At 43.1% G+C, this 17,895-nt stretch overlaps 1 protein-coding gene across 2 annotated transcripts in view; it reads left to right on the top strand.

Moving 5' to 3' along the window:
* GHRH (growth hormone releasing hormone) overlaps positions 1–5,797 on the top strand; it is a 128,824-nt gene extending 123,027 nt beyond the window's left edge. For both annotated transcript variants that reach the window (XM_069201978.1, XM_069201979.1), the window contains one exon: positions 3,660–5,797. The gene's annotated coding sequence lies outside the window, so the exon portion shown is untranslated. The remainder of the gene's footprint in view (positions 1–3,659) is intronic.
* Positions 5,798–17,895: the final 12,098 nt, after the last annotated feature.

Below are 17,895 nucleotides of genomic sequence, written 5' to 3'. Positions count from 1 at the left end.
GTAGATTATGTTGATCAGTTTGACATTATTTTACTCTGAGAGACTTTGGCCACTGACAAATTATTTATTGATGGTTACTCATGTTTTTCTAATTTTGCTTTACCCTCTGCTACTGGCATAGCCGTGGGAGGCTTTCTACCTGGTTTAAGCAGCCCATGAAAAACACTAATTTCCCCTATTGCAGCTGAGCACCATGGTATCCAGGGATTTAAAATCTGGTGGAATAACAATTTTTATTTAATTATTTTGATAGCAATGATTCTAGTCGCCGGGACAAATATAATTTTAGATCTTTATTCACTTTTATCGATCATTTTAATGGTTTGTCATCACTTTATGTTAATGTTTTGAATCTTATTATGTGTGGTGATTTCAGCGCTAAGATATCGGATATTTCATTTTTTCTGGCAAATACTCAATTTTTAGGGATAAGCATGGTGCCCTGTTTGTCTAATTTTTGTCTAAATTAGATCAGGAAAAAAAATGTGGTTAATTTACTAACTATTATATTAATGATTGCAATTGTACCCCTACTTATTTTGATCGTGGGAGCTGTGAAGACGATCAAAATAGTGATTCTTTATTTTTGTCCCATAAAATGCCTATGTTTTCTACTTCCAGTTCTGTTGTAGCTAAAGATATTAGGGATCACAACACCCTACCTATTGAATTCATATTGCCTGTTACCAATTTACATACTCCATGGTTTGGCAATTTGATATCAATCAAAAACTAATGGTTTCATACTTGTGTGGAAATTACCTGATCCCCCTGCTTTTTGTCTGTGTTTATAAAGAATCACTTAGATTTGTTTAATTTTGTCTTCAACCACAGAGGGATATACCCTTTGAAATTGTTACCTCTTAATATTAATTATGTTGTCAAATAATGCCCTTGAAACCGGTTCATAGCCTTAATGCCAACTCACATATGTGGTTCGATGCAGCTTGCTACCTATCTAATAGACAACTTTGTGAGGCGCTGTCCATTAAGCCAAGGGACAAGGCATTAGTTGTCTTATGTAGATCTAACTACAAGTATTCATTTAAGAACAGTAACTTTGAACTTCAATGCTCCTCTAGAGAGCCCCCTGTTTTCATCTTAAAGACACTAATGCATTTTGGCAATTAGTTAACTCTATGAAGGCAAGCAATGGAGCCTGTTTTAGACTGGAGGCACATATCTCAAAAGGCCAATGGGTATCACATTTCTGTAATATTTATTGTCCTCATTTGGGAGGCAACACCAATAAATCCAGAGCAGATTTTAGTCCCAATGATGGAACCTTTGGGTTTGTTTTGAATGCTGTGAGATTGCCCTTTAAATAACAGAAAGCCTCTCCGGTATGGCTCCCAGTCCAGATGGGGTGCCCATGGATTTATATAAAGCAAAAATAGATCTCTGGGGATCTTTATTAAATAAAGTGGCTAATAGTGTATGCAGCCAAAGAATAGCTGCATCTTTCGCCACATTGATGAATATCCACCAATGCAAAAAAGGGTGAAAGTGTTGTCAGAATACTTTATGACATGATCCAGGGCTAGGAAAATCGAATTCTAGGTACAGAACGGTATGGCTCCTGGGAGAGCGTGGGCACTTTAAAGCAGTGTCTAAATTTAACCCTTCTATTAGCAAATATAGTATCACTAAAGGCCGATCTCTTTATTTAGCATTCATGGACCTCAAAAATGCATTTGGCTGTGTTGATAAATCGAAAATTTGGAGTCCCTTTTTGCACATGGTTGTGGATATATACATAGTTTATTTTTCTAGCAGCAACACACCCTAATTTATCAGGAAAGTCCAGATAAGAGAATAATAGCAGTTATACTGACTCTTTTAATTTAGAAAGGGGTGTACATCAGGATTAAATCCTGGCACCCATTTTATTAGTTCTTGATTTCCTTTGGGCTCGATGACCCATGAATAGCGGTAATCTTATACCCACTCTTTTCAAAGCGAAGATGCTTCTAATGTATAGTACCTCTTTAAGTCTTAAAACCTAGTAGATGCATTTGTCTCTTTCAGGGAGCATTTAGCCCTGGCAACCAATTTGTCCAAATCATATATGATGACTAATGGATCCAAGAAATCTAAGCTGCCTACTCTCTTGGATAACAGGCAATTTTTTTTTAACTGTGTCACTGGCATTTCATCTGTACTTTTTACATCTGTTCGCTCACATTTCAGGTTCTGCTGCTGTCGCAGGAATTGTATACATACAACATTACTTATTCAAAAGTTAGAGTATATATAGTCGAGATTCCTTTAGGCCTTATTCGTTAATACATAGAGAATCTTAGAGGTAGACAGAGTCTACTTTGCTCCAGTTAGTAGAACAAAGGGTCTGGCTGATATAATGTATCCCGGGGTTCACTCTTACAGGTGGGCATAAGGTAGTAAAAGTTACATGGTTCATACCAATATGTGTCTTCAAAGAGCCAACTAAAATAACTCTCAAAATGCTGTCTCCAGGGCACTGTGGTGTGTGTGTTTGTGTGTGTGTGTGTGTGTTGGGGATACCAAGGGGCAGATAACAGGCATGTTATCGAGAAAATTCAGCATTGCCCCTATCTGTGCTCAATTCTGGCTCTGGCAATAACTGGTTCTTGTGTCAGTTAGGTGCCAGAAATTCTGCAAGACAGTATTGAACTTTGACTCTAGTGTTGGCTCCAAACCATTAGCACTGCTGTTGGAAGTTTATACGCCTCAATGCGTGCCCAGTGATATGTCGGGTGCAGCGGTTTGGGGATTATTTTCAGACAGAAGACAACAGATTTTGCTGTCATCATAGGTCCCTTCCCCAAAACAGTTCTCATTTCTTTTGTTATACGGAAGTGGGCTTCAGGTATCATGAGAAAATTATTATGCTGGCCTTGCAGATCTTAGGGATATCTCTGTGGAGCAACCCTAATGCTGCCCTCAGCCGGGAAATAATCTTAAACTGCCCTAATTGTGATAAAGGATAACAGATCCCATGGCTACTCTAATTAAAAATTAAATGAGTAACCTGGGAAGGATGGCCTTATTCCAGGAGAAACAATCTGAGAAAAAGTCCAAAAAGTCTTTGAATAATAAGTAATTTCCTGAAATGAGAGGTATTGCTGGAGAGTGTACTGAATTCAGAAAAGTGTCAACGAGACAATATTTTATTCTATAAACTGCTGACAGGATCGAACCGTACCTGCTGAATGTAATAATATATGGGAAAGAGCATTACTCTTGAGGTTCAGAATTGCTACAGTTTGCATCCTTATTCCATTCCTGTTAGGCCAATATTCCATTGACCTATTAGAAGCTACCCTGTGACAGTATTTCTGATCAAATATTGCTTCACGTTCTCTTTTTTGTAAATTTTATTATGTTTATAAAAAATCATTTTTGTTTGTCTTTGCTCAAAATATATAATTTCAGAAGCTGTAAACCTGCCCTATGTTTTTTGCAGATGTTAAAAGGGCAAGGTGTCTATTTTGCTGTAAAGTGTTTTTAAAAATCTTCTGCGCAATGCCGTAACTTAATGTTATTTTAACTATAATTTGTATCTCAATTTGCGTCTAACTTTCATGATTATCTTTTCATTATTGAATTAAGTTTAATGGAATTGACTTGAAACAGTTTAATGTCGTTTTCTAACTTCTACGACTTCTCTCTCTGCACAGCATCAGGTTTCCACAACTCAGCCTTTCATTCGACATTAAGCGGCAGGGACGACCGGAGCGATGAACATAAACTGTATATTGTTTTTTTAAAAATATTCATGTAAAAGATAAATGAATGTTTCATAAGAATAAACAAATAATAAAAACAGTCCAGCACCTTTGTTCCGAAACTATCAGTCTGCAATAAGACCAAAGTATACCTGGTGTGGAATAAAAATATGACTTTGAGAGGCCACTGAAGTCTATGTATGTTGAATGCCAAAAATCAAGGGAGCAGCAAAACTGTTCTTAGTGAGCATTTGCAGTGCAATGGACCAGCTCTTTGCCGTCTGAGTTACTGGAGCATACAAAGCAAAACTCACTTCCATTTTTCAATCTATTTTATACAGTTTCCATAATACAGCAAGCATAGAACAGAACAGGTGATAGGGCATAAAAGTCTGCACAGCAGCTAACGAGCAGGTGCCTAGCCCTTTTCATGGAAAGCGAGCAGGAAGACCTTGAAGTGTTGATACAGTGGAGTATGGTCCAAAGATGACCTCTAAATCTGGAGCTCTCACTTGTCTATGCCAATCTCAGAACAAGAACACGCTTCCTCGAGCGGTCAGGCTAAATGGGCAATGTACAACACTGGAATACAAGATGGAAGTGCATTTAAAATGCATGTTAACGCTCAAGGATTCAAACGCCAGCTTAGTACTTTAAGCAGGTTTAAAAACGATTTCACTTTGAAACACTGGACCCTGTGCGTAAATAAGAACACCCCCTTAAAGGAGGCAAGAATGCTAAAATAAGGAAAGCCCACTAATATAGTATCTGAACAGACTGTGGATCACACTCCAGTATAGGCAGCAAAGGTAATTTGCTAGAACCACATCTCCCACACCTACAGCTAACCACCTCCCACAGACTGATGGGTAATTCCTTAGAAACAAAGAGGACAAGGTTCAAAGTACCAAACAAAACTATAGTTCTCCTTTGTTTAAAGACCTTCACACACGCTATTCTAATCCTCCATTTAGTAGTATAACCTTTTAATACACGCTGTGCATTACAAAAGACACATAAAATAACGCTTTTGAAAAATATAAAAATCAATTTTTTATTTTTCACATAATAATAAAGTCATAACATACCTCCACCTTCCTTATATAATATTAATCGTAATACACAATCACAGAGCTTTAAAGATACATGAGAATAATGTATAAAAACGTATATTAAACATACATAAAATAATCTATTTACGGCGTTACAATGGAATTATTGGTTTACCCTGCCTTCTTCAGGACAAGCTTATTTTATTCAGTACTTAAAGTTAAATCTTTCTTAATGACAAGTTTCAATGATTATCAATTATTATCAATCTTATCGCTCCCCTTCTTCCATTGGGCGTTTCCTGGTTTACACTGTTATCTTTAGGTGTGTGTACTTGAGGTCTCTTTGATTCCCTCACCAGGTAAGATTAACCTCATTTTAGTGTCCAGTTCCTATGAAGGATTTTGTACAGCAGTCAAAAGAATTTCCACATAGTGCACTAAAGCAACTTATGATTGTCATTGTGATATAATACGGGAAACTAATACGCAGTAACCTGCACTCTGTACAAAATCAATACAAATCAGTATAAACCAGGGTTTGTTTTTTTGCCATAGACTATTTTTCAACAAAGTAGGTACATATTTGTCCGACATTTAAAACATTCTGGGGTCCCCCATTGGTTTTACTCATATTATTTCCAAAAGCTGCAAGCATGTATAAATGGAAAAAATAGAAAATGTTGCTACCGCTTCACGGAAACCGAATAATAAGGGTGAAAAAAATCTTTTCCTCTCTAGAGTAAACCTTTAGTTGATGCTATTTTAAAGAAACGCTCTGGCTTCACACTCTCACCCCTTCTTTAAATGAGCCATTTTTAAACTTGTTGTTATACTGACCTGTATTTATTTATAATTGTTATTTCGATAATTTGTCTCACTCTTACTTGTGATGTTAAGTATGTGTGTCAGTGTTATTGTTCACTATTGTAAGCTTTGAGGTTTTTTTAGTACTGCCTTCGATTTTAGTAAGCATTTAATTAAAAAAAAACTAATTTTCCTGAACTTTGAAGTGAATAAAACCTATTATGTAGCAATAAAGTGACTCCATTCGATTTATTGTGAACGACATGTGTTACATGTATCTAGGTTCTTAATAGGGACAGTTGCCAGGAGTGTCGATGATCAGTCGCTGACATGGGCGGTCACAGACAGTGATCGTGTCTACTCCGGAGTAAGCATCGGTCGTTGAATGGTCAGTGAGACAGTGGAAGCAGTGGCGCTGCTATTAGGGGTGTGGACGATGCTGCGGCACCTCCTCAATTTTGTGACACGTATCCTAAAAGTAAAGACATCCTTTGGAAGAGAGAGCACAAGCAGTGCATTCATTTGCTATTTTCTCGGCAGGAACGTAATCTTACTTGAGCAGGACAGGAGGGGAACCTAACCACCTTCCACAGACTGATAGATAATTCCTTAGTAACAAAGGGGACAAGGTTCAAAGTACCAAATAAAACTATAGTTCTCCTTTGTTTAAAGACCTGCATACACGCTATTCTAATCCTCCATTTAGCATAACCTTTTAATACACAGTGTATTACAATTGACACATAAAATAAAGTCTTTAAAAAATATAGAAATCAAAATTAATTTTTCACATAATAATAAAGTCATAACATAACTCCATCTTCCTTATATAAAATTAATCGTAATCCCAAATCACAATGTTATAAAAATACATGAGAATAATGCATAATAATATATATTAAACATACATAAAATAATCTATTTTTAAAAAGTGTCAGTGTGGCGTTATGGTGGAATTATTGGTTTACACTCCTTTCTTCAGTACAAGCGTATTTTATTCAGCACTTAAAATTAAATCTTTATTCATCACAAGTTTCAATGCTTATCTATTATTATTAATCTTATCTCCCCTTCTTCCATTGGGCTCTTCCTGGTTTACACTGTCATCTTTAGGTGTGTGTACTTGATGTCTATTTGATTCCCTCACCAGATAAGATTAACCTCATTTTAGTGTCCAGTTCCTATGAAGGATTTCGTACACCAGTCAAAAGAATTTCCACATAGTGCACTAAAGCACCTTATGATGATCAGATAAGAACAAAAAAGGTTTATCTAATATACCTTGAACCCACAGGTGATATAATACGGGAAACTAATACGCAGTAACCTGTACTCTGTACAAAATCAATACAAATCAGTGTAAACCAGGGTTTGGTTTTTGGCTTTAGATACAGGGATATAGACTATTTTTTTAACAAAGTAGTATAATATGTACTGCTCCAACTGGAAGAGTCTGGGGGGGGTGTAACAATAATGGTACATTATTTTACTCGTAGAGAAAAGGCTTATATAAATAGAGTTAAAGATGCCACCTATGTCTTCAATTTATCTTTGTCCCTCCTTTTTCTCTTCTGCGAATGTAGAACTTAGTGCCAGTACCATAGGTAAACGACAACCGCCACTGAATTAATACTTTTAGTTATTTTTCAGATATTTATAACATTCTGAGATTCCCCAATTGGTTTTATTAATAGTTTTTTTGATAAGCTGCAAGCAGGTATACATGAAAAAAATAGAAAATGTTGCCACCACTTAAAGGAAACCAAATAATAAGGGTGAAAAAATGGCTTTCCTCTCTTCAGTAAATCTTTAGTTGATGCTATGGCTGAACACTTTCACCCCCTTTCTTTAAATGAGCCAATTTTAAACTTGTTGTTAAACTGAGCTGTATTGATTTATAATTGTTATTTTGATAATTTGCCTGACTCTTCTTTGTGGTGTTATTTATGTGTGTCAGTGTTATTGTTCACTATTGCAAGCTTTGATTTTTGTTAGTACTGCCTTCGATTTTAATTAGCATTTAATTAAAAAAAAATAATTTTCCTGAACTTTGAAGTGAATAAAACCTGTTATGTAGCAATAAAGTGACTCTGTCGCGTAGGCTGTCATCATTCTAATGAGACTACTGGATTTTGAGTGGCAGAATCGCCTGCGGTGCGGGAGACTGAGTCTGACCCACTACAGGTGACACCTGTCGCTCCAATCCGGGTTCTCCTCTGGCTAACTAGCAGTGCCTCACCTCTACCCTAGGGCAGAGGTGATTGGGCAGCCGAGTGCATGACATAACTGGTTTCTCAGGGAAGCCGTGGTCACTCAGGACTCATCCGGTTCTCTCAGTTACATTAGTCTCACATACACAATGACAAACAGAGGCAGTATATTTTTCAATAATGCTTTAGTGAAGCGACTGCATCTTAGATAGCAACACGTGGACTGCAATAACCAGGACGATACAACATGACAATATTAAGATTGTGACAAGGAGAGTAAAACATAAAAATAATGCCACCATATTGTCACTTGAGCCAACAGACTAATTCCTACCTAAGCTATGATAGAGCACACCGTGTTAAGCTCTAATTCTGCCCTTCAGGTTCCCCTGGGAAGACACCATCCCACACACCTGAGCAAAGGCCTGAAGTCTGTAAAGACAGCTGTAGCGAAGCTTTCGGCAATCAGCATACAGTCGTGATTCTCTTGCTGGAATCTCCCTCTAACGTGTAAGGGACAGGGAAATGTTTTTATAATGAAACAGCTGATGTTCTGAGAAAATGTCCCTACCTAAGGATGTGTATTTTTTATGAATGTCATAGACTAAACTTATACCACGTTCACCGGCAACCTATCTTGTTCCAGCCTTGGAAGAAGCATAGAGTGAGAAAGAATGTCTTGTTTGAGAACAGAGTGCTGGCCTAGGCAAAAACAGTTAGTAAGAGAGAAATAAAACAAGACCGTAAACGTTGCTATTATGAAAATAATAAAGCAAAGCCGAATAAAATATATCTAGGTTAAAGTGCACAGCGGCAGGCCTAGTATGTCAAAATAACATGCGTGAAGCTATAACTAAAATGGCTACACAACAACTCCATTCAATTTATTGTGAACGACATGTGTTACATGTATCTAGGTTCTTAATAGAGACAGTTGACAGGAGTGTCGATGATCAGTCACTGACATGGGCAGTCACATACAGTGATCGTGTCTACTCCGGGGTAAGCATCGGTCGTTGAATGGTCAGTGATATGGTGAAAACAGTGGCGCTGCTATTGGAGGTGTGGACGATGCTGCAGCACCTCCTCAATTTTGTGACACGTATCCTAAAAGTAAAGACATCTTTTGGAAGAGAGAGCACAAGCAGTGCATTAATTTGCCATATTCTCTGCAGGAACGTAATCTTACATGAGCAGGACAGGAGGGGAACAGTTATTCATGGTTAGCTTTACCCCTTACTTCAACCCCTCAGCACCTGCATATTTAAAGAAAACAGGGACCTGTCACATGAGGAAATGCCAAATAGTTTTTGTCACATTTCCTTTTTTCATTTGATTTATTCATCATTGTCCTTCAAACGGCACACCTTCCGCTGAAAAAAGTAGCTTTAATACAGTATTGCCATATATAACGCCCTTGCTCTCTTCCTTTGCTTATGATCATTTTAAACTGAAAAGGAAAGGGCCGGCAAACATGTCCCTGACCATCAGAGGTAGGGTTGCCATCTTTTTTAAAGAAAACTAGAGGACATCCAGCAGCTGATACTGTCATGGTGTCTTTATAGGAAAAATCCTCTATACTGAGTCTTAGGTGTCAGTTTTGCACCACCAGGCAGTAATAATTAAGGATAATAATTAATTAATTTAAACATTTTCAAAATACTTTCAAGTAATTACATCTCTAGTAGTATGTTTTAAATTCACATTTCAAATTGAATAATACCACGTTTAGCTGTTTTTTATGGGTTTTTTGCATTTTTTAACTAGCCTTAGCCTTGAAATTTAGGCCATCACTGGTTTTTTTCTCCATTCTTGTATCGCAGTGGGTGAAAATGCACAGAATGCAGTGAGGGTTGGGTAAAAAGTTATAGAAAATGTCAACTCATTTTGAAGATTGGTAGGGACACTATAGCTTTTCATACCCTGAAAACACATCTAGTCTGCCTAGAAAGGCATAGGGATCTCCCTTTGCTCACTTACTCAGTGACACTGTTTTCTCTAAATCCTTGCAGAAGTGTTGCCGTGTGTCAGCACCCCTACTTGGAAAATTGCTCCATCGCCACTATTGTAGAAGTTGTTAGTAACAGCTCTGAAGGTGCTTTCTTCACTGAAGCATCAGGCGCCAAAGACCAGCCAGTTGAGAAGGCCTACTTGTATGTTTTCATACCTTTTCTCTGCCTTGGGTGTTTTGAGGTATTTATCCGCTAACAAAACTGTGTTTTGATTTTCTGAGAATGTAACACTTTTCATAATCCCACAATGATTTTAGAGTATTAATGTTTTAATATGCTAAAATAGTATATAAAAAAACCCGGGTTTGAGAGTGAGCCAGAACTTTCCTCAAAGATCTTTCAATGCACCTAGAGATGCTGCTCACTTGGGACTTAGTGTGATTTTGTTTTGCACATTATTCTGTAATGCCCTATTCTGAGAACCTTCATGGCATTGACTTAATTCTTTTTTAATATATTTTTTTTTTTATATTTTTTTTTATTTGTCTTTAAATTGAGACATAACATTTCCAAGAAGTTACACATACGGGTCACAGTATAGTGTCTCTGGGAAAATACAAATATATATTCAACAATAAAGATAACTCTCCCTACTGCCCTCCCCTTCCCCCAACTACCTTTATGGCACCCAGCCTCCCTTTGATCAGCCCCACCAGCCTGTTCGTTTCTTTTCATCCCCATATCAATAGTTGCGATCCCTCCATTGACGGCCCTTGGTCCTATTTCTCTCATGTCTCTCTTGAGGCCATTTTCCAGTCTGATCTATATCTCCAGGGAGTAGTATGCGATCCAGTCTCCCCACATCTTTTGAAATGTTTGCGGGCAACCTCTATTGATATACATTGTCTTTTCCCCCATCATGAACCCATCCATGCCCTTTTTCCATATGCTTATTGTGGGGCAGCTTTCAGTCCCCCATACTCGTACTATGTCTCTTTTGGCAACCATCAGCCCTAGCCCGCAGAACAGGAGCTTCCTTCTGGGCATGTCTATGTCATTAGATATGCCTAGTATTATGTATTTAGGGTCTAGGGGGATCTGCGCCGTCAGGACTCTTGCAAGTATTCCTATCACCTTGTTCCTGTATACCTTAATCTTGGGACACTCCCATAGGACATGAAAAAAGGATCCCATCCCACCACATCCTCTGCTGCAGTCTGGATGCCTGGCCCTCCCCATCCGGTGTAGTCTCTGTGGGTCATAGTATATTCTGTGTAGAATCTTAAATTGTATCAGTCTGAGTCGTATCCTAATTGCGACCTTCCTGGGAAACATCAAAGTGGTTTCCCAATCTATGTTCTCTAAGGGACCTATTTCCATCTCCCACCTGGTGCGTAGGCCGGTCAGTGTATTTGGCGTATTGTTATTAATGGTCTTGTATACTGCCGAGGTCCCTTTCGCTATTATTTTAGTCAATAGCAACTGGCCCTGTAAGGGGGAGCAATCTGGGATTTCCATTCCCTGAAAACCTTTCGCTACCCAGGCGTGTCTTAGTCGTAAATAGGGAAAGTATTGAGTTCTATTTAGGTCGTATTCTGCCTGTAGAGATTCGAAGGGCACAAGTTCCCCATTATGTATCAGGTCCCCAAGCTCAGATATTCCAATCCTATCCCAGCCCTCGTAGCCCTTGAGTTTATCAATTTCTTTTAAAAAGCCACTCTCCCAGGTGGGTCTTCTATACCACCCCATCATTTTGTTAGTTCTTTTCCAGGCCGTTATAGTCACTTTCATGGCTGGGGTGAGGTGTCGGTCTCCCACCTTCTCATAGAGGAATTGTCTACATGTCTTGCCCTCCCATTGTAGCCGTTCCAGACGAAATATGGGATGTTCGTCTGTTACAAATACCCAGTCATTCACGTTGATAAGATGTTCCGCCCAATAAAATGCCTCGATATCCGGTAGGGACAGACCCCCAGCTTACTGATTACACTGCAGCGTTTTGAGGGCTATTCGTGGGTGTTTCCCTTCCCACAGAAAACGTCGTATGTCCCTTTCTATGTCTCTAAATTGGCCTGGAGGAAGTTGGTAATACGTGTTCTGAAGAACGTATAGGAACTTTGGTAGAGAAATCATTTTGACCATGGCGACCCTGCCCATCAAAGTCAAAGGTAAAGTTATCCATCTGTTGAAATCAGAGCTGCATTCCCTCATCACCTTCCACGGATATGGCTTCTGTCCGCCTCGTGTGTAACATAAATACCCAGGTATGAGAATCTTTCTTTCGTGCACTGAAGCCTCATCTGCAAAGTGGGCATATGAGCACCCCCCTGCGGTGTGTAAAGGATCGATTTTTGCCAGTTAATGCAATGACTCCTGTATTCCTCAATTAATAGAAACAGTCGCAGGAGGGTCCACTGAGGGCGGGTGATGTAGAGGAGGACGTCATCCGCATACAGGGAGATACGTTCCTCTTCACTTTCGTCTGCTTTAAGTCTAAAGCCATATAGGCCTGTTGAGTTCCTGATCTTGCACGCCAGAGACTCGAGAGTAAGGACAAAGAGTAGGGGGGACAACGAGCAACCCTGCCTCGTACCTCTATCTATGGAAAATTCTGAGGAAAGGACTCTGTTAACTCTCACCCTCGCCATCAGTTTTGTGTACAACAGTCTCACCCACACTGCATACTTTGGGCCGAAGCCAAATCTCTTTAGCTTGGCCTCCAAGAAGGGCCAGTGGACGGCATCAATGGCCTTCTCTGCGTCCAGGGCCAGAACTAAGTGCGGCTCCAAGCGATTCATAATTGTGGCTAACCATACATGTGCTCTTCTCAAGTTGTGTCCTGTGGATCTTCCCGGCATGAAGCCGGTCTGGTCCAAATGAACCAATGAGATGACCCCTAACATTCGGGTGGCCAGCACTGTGGCGAGGACCTTTACCTCAACGTTCAGCAGGGATATCGGCCTATATGAGGCACAGCTGTATTTGGGCCTTCGCTCTTTGTGTATAACCGCAATCTCCGCCCTTCGTAAGTCTGGGGGGAGAATTTCCTGTTTCCGCACCTCTAAATACATGTTCAATAAATGGGGAGCCAGTATTTCTCTGAGGTTTTTAAAGACCTCTGCCGGGAAGCCATTTGGTCCTGGTGCCTTGCCGGGTTTAAGCCATGCCATGGCGGTCAAGACTTCCTCTATCGTGATTTCGCTCTCAAGTCCTTTTCGTCTCTCATCATCTAGAGTGGGGACATCTATAGCGTTTAGGTATTCCTTAATGTGGTCCGCGTTTGCCAACGGTCTAGCTTTATAGAAGTCTTCATAATAACTGGCAAATGTCTCCGCAATGTCCTCGTCAGCGGTTACCCTAGTCCCGTCTTGGGTCTCAATCTCTGGAACCCATCTAGCTTCTCTTTCTTTTTTCCCAAGCCAGGCAAGATGTTTTCCCGCCTTGTCTCCAGTTTCATATAGTCTGTGTGGAGTCGCCAGGAGGCGGGAACGTGCCTCTCTATCTGCTGTCTCTCCATATTCTACCTTCTCTAGCTCTATCTGTCTGAGAAGTGCGGGTGTGAGCGTCAATACCACCTTTGCCTCTAACTCGAGGAGCATTCTTTCAACGTCACTCAGCTTTTTATTATCTCTTCGTCTTTTTTGAGCCACTAGGTTTTGGGAGCTGTCTCTAAGCACAGTCTTATAGGCTTCCCATAATGTCACTGCAGAGTCCACTGTCCCTACATTTTCTTTGCAGTACAATTCAGTGTCTATTCGCAGTCCTCTATTCACTTCTTGGTCTTGGAGGTCCCAGGAGTTCAGCTTCCAGACTCCGCGACCCCCCACTTTCCCACCTATCATCACCAGTAGGGGAGAGTGATCTGAAAGTCCACTTGCTAGGTAATCTGCCCCGGTCACCTTTCCCACCTCCCCAGCCGGGGCAAAGACGTAGTCCAGGTGGGAGAAAACTCTGTGTGCCCCTGAGAAGTATGAGTATTTTGTTTCCATGGGGTGTACCCTTCTCCATATATCTGTCAATCCCAGTGAGGCCGCGAACCCCTGTAATTGAGTGGCCTGTCCTGTTACCAGTCTTACTCCTGATCTGTCCAATCCTATATCCATCACATCATTGAAGTCCCCACCCAGTATGTGAAGGGATTCTGAGGATGCTAATAGGAGCCTCGCAATCTTGTCTAGAAAAGGGCCCTGTAGTCTCGGGGGAGCATATGCACTCACCAGTAGGATTTCCTTCCGTCCCCATGACCCTTCCACTCCCACAAAGCGACCATCTATGTCTTCCCATTTTCAGGTGATCCGAAGTGGGGAGGGGGTTTACGGATCAGAATTGCTACTCCTCTAGAGCCGGCTGTGTATCCTGCATGCGCGAGGACTATATAAGGGCCTCTACTCAAAAAAACACATCTTGTACCTTTGAGGTGGGTCTCCTGTAGGAGCACTATATCTGGTTTTTGTCTTTTAGTGTACTGGGAGACTAGACATCTTTTCACTCTATCTCCAAGACCGTTGACATTCCAGGAGAGTACACTAAAACCTTTTTCATTTCTGGGAGATGTCACCCTATCTGCACTTCCAGGGGGCATCTCGTTCTATAGAAGTCACAATGTCGAAATTTTCGGCCCTACTGGGGCACCCTCGGGTGTTGTGATGTCATTTGGGGATACTTTCTGGTGTCACATGGTGCTCATCTACTCACGTCTATGCCTGTGGGTTTGCCATGTAACTTAGAAATAACATTTTAATGTATAACTGACTGTAACTAAACTCCCTAAAGCACCCCCTCCCCACCTCCCGGTGACCCCTGTGAGCATGTGCCTGCATAGTTCTAGTCCACAGGAGACTGGAGGTCTGTATCCCCTTCTCCCTTCCCCACCCTGTCAACCGAGTAAACTGGGTATAGTATTTAAGCCACCCTGCTATAAGGGGTGTAAAAACCTTTTTACAAGTTTGGGTTAAGATTGAGACGTCTCACCACCTCTTTCTAACACTGTCTTGTATCTACCCATCCAGACTCAGCGGAATCCGTGCCTCTTGTTCCACCTCCATTCTGTCATTAGCCTCCAACAAACCGTTCTCAGGCCTCCGCGGGCTTGTTCCTTCTTGACCACTCCATGTCCGGGCTCTTACACTGCGGCTACCCTCCGAGACTGTGGTGTCCGCTCTCGTATCTGTGTGTCTGGGAATCCGCCAGGGCGTGCTTCTTCCGGCTCTCTGTCTCCGCCTGCCTCTGTGTACTTGTAGGGACCATTATTTGGGTCTCGTGCCCGCCGCTGTCTTGGGCGACTTTTCAGGTTCTCTAGATCTCCCACTGCCAAGCCGGGGTCTCTCCTCAATCCATTCCCAGGCCTCCTCCGGAGACTGAAAAAAAAGGATTTCCCCTGAAACAGGATTTTAAGTATGGCCGGTAAGAGGAGCATATATCCAAGCTGGAGGCCCCGGAGCCGGGCTTTGACTGCATCAAAGGCTCGTCTCTGTTTCTGCACCTCCCTTGTGTAGTCCGGGAAGACAAGGATCGTTGTGTTCTCGTGTCTGACTTCTCCCATCTTGCGAACTTCTGACAGGATCATATCTCTATCTTGATAGTTGAGAAAGCGGGCAATTACTGGTCTTGGGGACGCGCCCGGCGGGGGCATTCCCCCCAAAGCCCTGTGTGCACGTTCTATTATGAAACATGTCGAGACCTTTTCCTGCGGGATAACACGTTTGAGCCATTGATTTAGGAAGCTGTTCATGTTGGGCCTTTCCGCACCTTCTGCAAAACCCACAAAGCGGAGGTTAGTGCGTCTTGCTCTATTTTCGGAATCCTCCAACCTCCAATCCTCCAACCTCCACAGTACATCTTTGTTGATGACTTTGATTTCTGCTACCTCTTTTGGTAAGTCCCTTACCGTATCTTCCAATTCTGAGATGCGAGTCTCTGCGGACGTGACCCTCTCCACCACCTTGCGAAGGTCCTGATGGAGGAGGGACACCTCTGAATGTACCTCGCCCATCTGTTCCTCAAGGGGACCCCGGGAAGCCTGTATGGCCGAGAGGAGCTCGCTGTTGTCTGGAGCAGGCGCGGCATCTCCCGTGGGCACCGGGGGGGGTACTACTTTTGTATATCTGTCCATTTTGCCCTGTCGGGGTGGCTTAGGGTCTTTGTCTCGTGCCATCTGGGGTCCCCAGAGCCCTGTCCGTATCGCTCAGTTTCAGAAAGGCCCAAATAAACGCAGCAGGAATACTTGTCTTTTACCACCGTGGGCAGACGGCGAAGGCGGGGCCCGGTCTCAAGGTGGGACAACCACCCCAGATCCACCACCGCCACCGCAAGAATCGCCTCTCTTCTCGATCTTATGGAGTCATCGCCGATTCCAAGTTTTGTATAGGGTGCTGTCCCCCCTCTTTATGTTCTGGCGGAGTAGCAGCTTTTAATTAGCATGTGCCTAGTCTCATACCGCCCTTATGCACTTTCTGGGTCTTCTCACCTCTGCACTGTTTGTGGGCCTCATTTTAATCCCTTGTGTTCCCCATCGCCGTTTGTGAATCGTACATCCGCGGGGGTGTGCGGGCACAGCTCGGCACCGCAGGCCTTGGCGTGTGGTTCCTGAGAACACCGGGCCTTCCACCGCACCGGGGAGGGGGTCCCTGGTCAGCCAGTCACCCCAGGGACAGCCGACCCTCCTTCGTTCTGGCCCTTCTACTCACCGGGCCTCCTACTCATCCACGGGGCTCCGGAGATGGCCCCGGCTCCAGCAGGCCGCCCCGATCAGCGCAAGGGCTTCACTGGCCCCAGCACGAAGCCTCCATGATCACCAGGCCCTCCGATGCCGGAGGGGGGGGCCCGGGCCAGCCAGTCGCTCCAGGGACAGCCGACCCTCCTCCTTTCCAGTCCCTCCACTCATGGGCCCCCGCTCATCCACGGGGCTCCGGAGCAGGCCCCAGCTCCAGCAGGCCGCTCCGATGGGCGCGCGGGCCTCACTCGCCCCAACGTGAGGCTTCCTTGATCACCGGGCCTTCCAATGCCCCGGGAGGGGCCGGACCGGGCCAGACAGGCCCCCCGGGGACAGCCGATCTCTTTCTCTTCCGGCCCTCCTCTCACCGGGCCCTCCACTCGTCCGCGGGACCCGGAGCAGGCCCCCGCTCCAGGTGGCCGTTCCGATGGCCGCGAGGGCTCTTCCCTCTCTAAGCGCCTCTTTTAATCCTGCACCGGAGGCCTATCTCACACTGGCCCCAGCATCTTCCGGGGGGCAGCCCCGCGAGCACAGGTTGTCTCCACCACTCACGGCCCCGGCGTAGCCGCTCTCTCTCGGGCTCGCGGAGCCACCGCGTCTCTTTCCTGGCAATCCCCTCCTCTACCGGGCCTCGTATTCTCCTCGCCGCGCGGATGCGTGGTTGCAACCCCCAGGCCATCGGCTCTGGATACACAATCTTTTTGGGGGGGGCCAAGGGTGGGGGGGAACTCCCAGTCCCCGGCAACAGGTCTTGGAGGGGTGAGGCGGGCATTCAGGATCTTAGCTGACAGAGGCTGTCTCTGAGCTCTTTGAGACACCTCCGCTCACTGCACCATCTAGGCTCCTCCCCTCTTTTTTCATTTTTGATCTTTGCACCTCATCTTTTGATGTATTGTTTTTAAAAATTGACATTTTATCTGGGATCTAGAACTCAATGAGTGAGCAAGACACTTATTTAACTGACTATATTTTTGATGAGTTGGGAGGTGCCTTTCTCTGGGTACACATTGCCTCTTGAAATTGAAGCGAAACACCATCTCTGATTCATCAATTAGTGGGTGAGCTAGTAAGATAATATTTCAGGATGTATAAATTTGGGATTCCCCCTGGTCCACAGAGTTTGACATCAGACGACTGTTGTGAATTAAGAGCACCTCCTTTCTGCTTTAGGGGTTCACTTTTTGTCCCATCTTTAGTCTTAGTGGATTTTCCAGAGTCTAGCTGGGATTTGTTGCTGGTCGCTCTCTTGTTTTGTGCATTTTTTCGATTATTTTTAGCAAACATGTGGGTTTTGTGTGTAAAACGCCTAAAGCCTGTAGTATACCAGCTATAGTGGGACAGAGAATACCTGTAGATGGTTTGTCTGCATAAAAAATGCTGACAAGAGTTGGGTTTATATGTGTACCTAAATTTGTGATAGGCATGAATACACTTCTAGTGATGTGAATTTAGAAAGTA

The sequence above is a fragment of the Pleurodeles waltl genome, chromosome 7, assembly GCF_031143425.1.
Source record: "Pleurodeles waltl isolate 20211129_DDA chromosome 7, aPleWal1.hap1.20221129, whole genome shotgun sequence".
Taxonomy (NCBI): Eukaryota; Metazoa; Chordata; class Amphibia; order Caudata; family Salamandridae; genus Pleurodeles; species Pleurodeles waltl.
The sequence above is the reverse complement of the archived record's forward strand: the minus strand, read 5'-3'. Positions and strand labels throughout refer to the sequence as shown.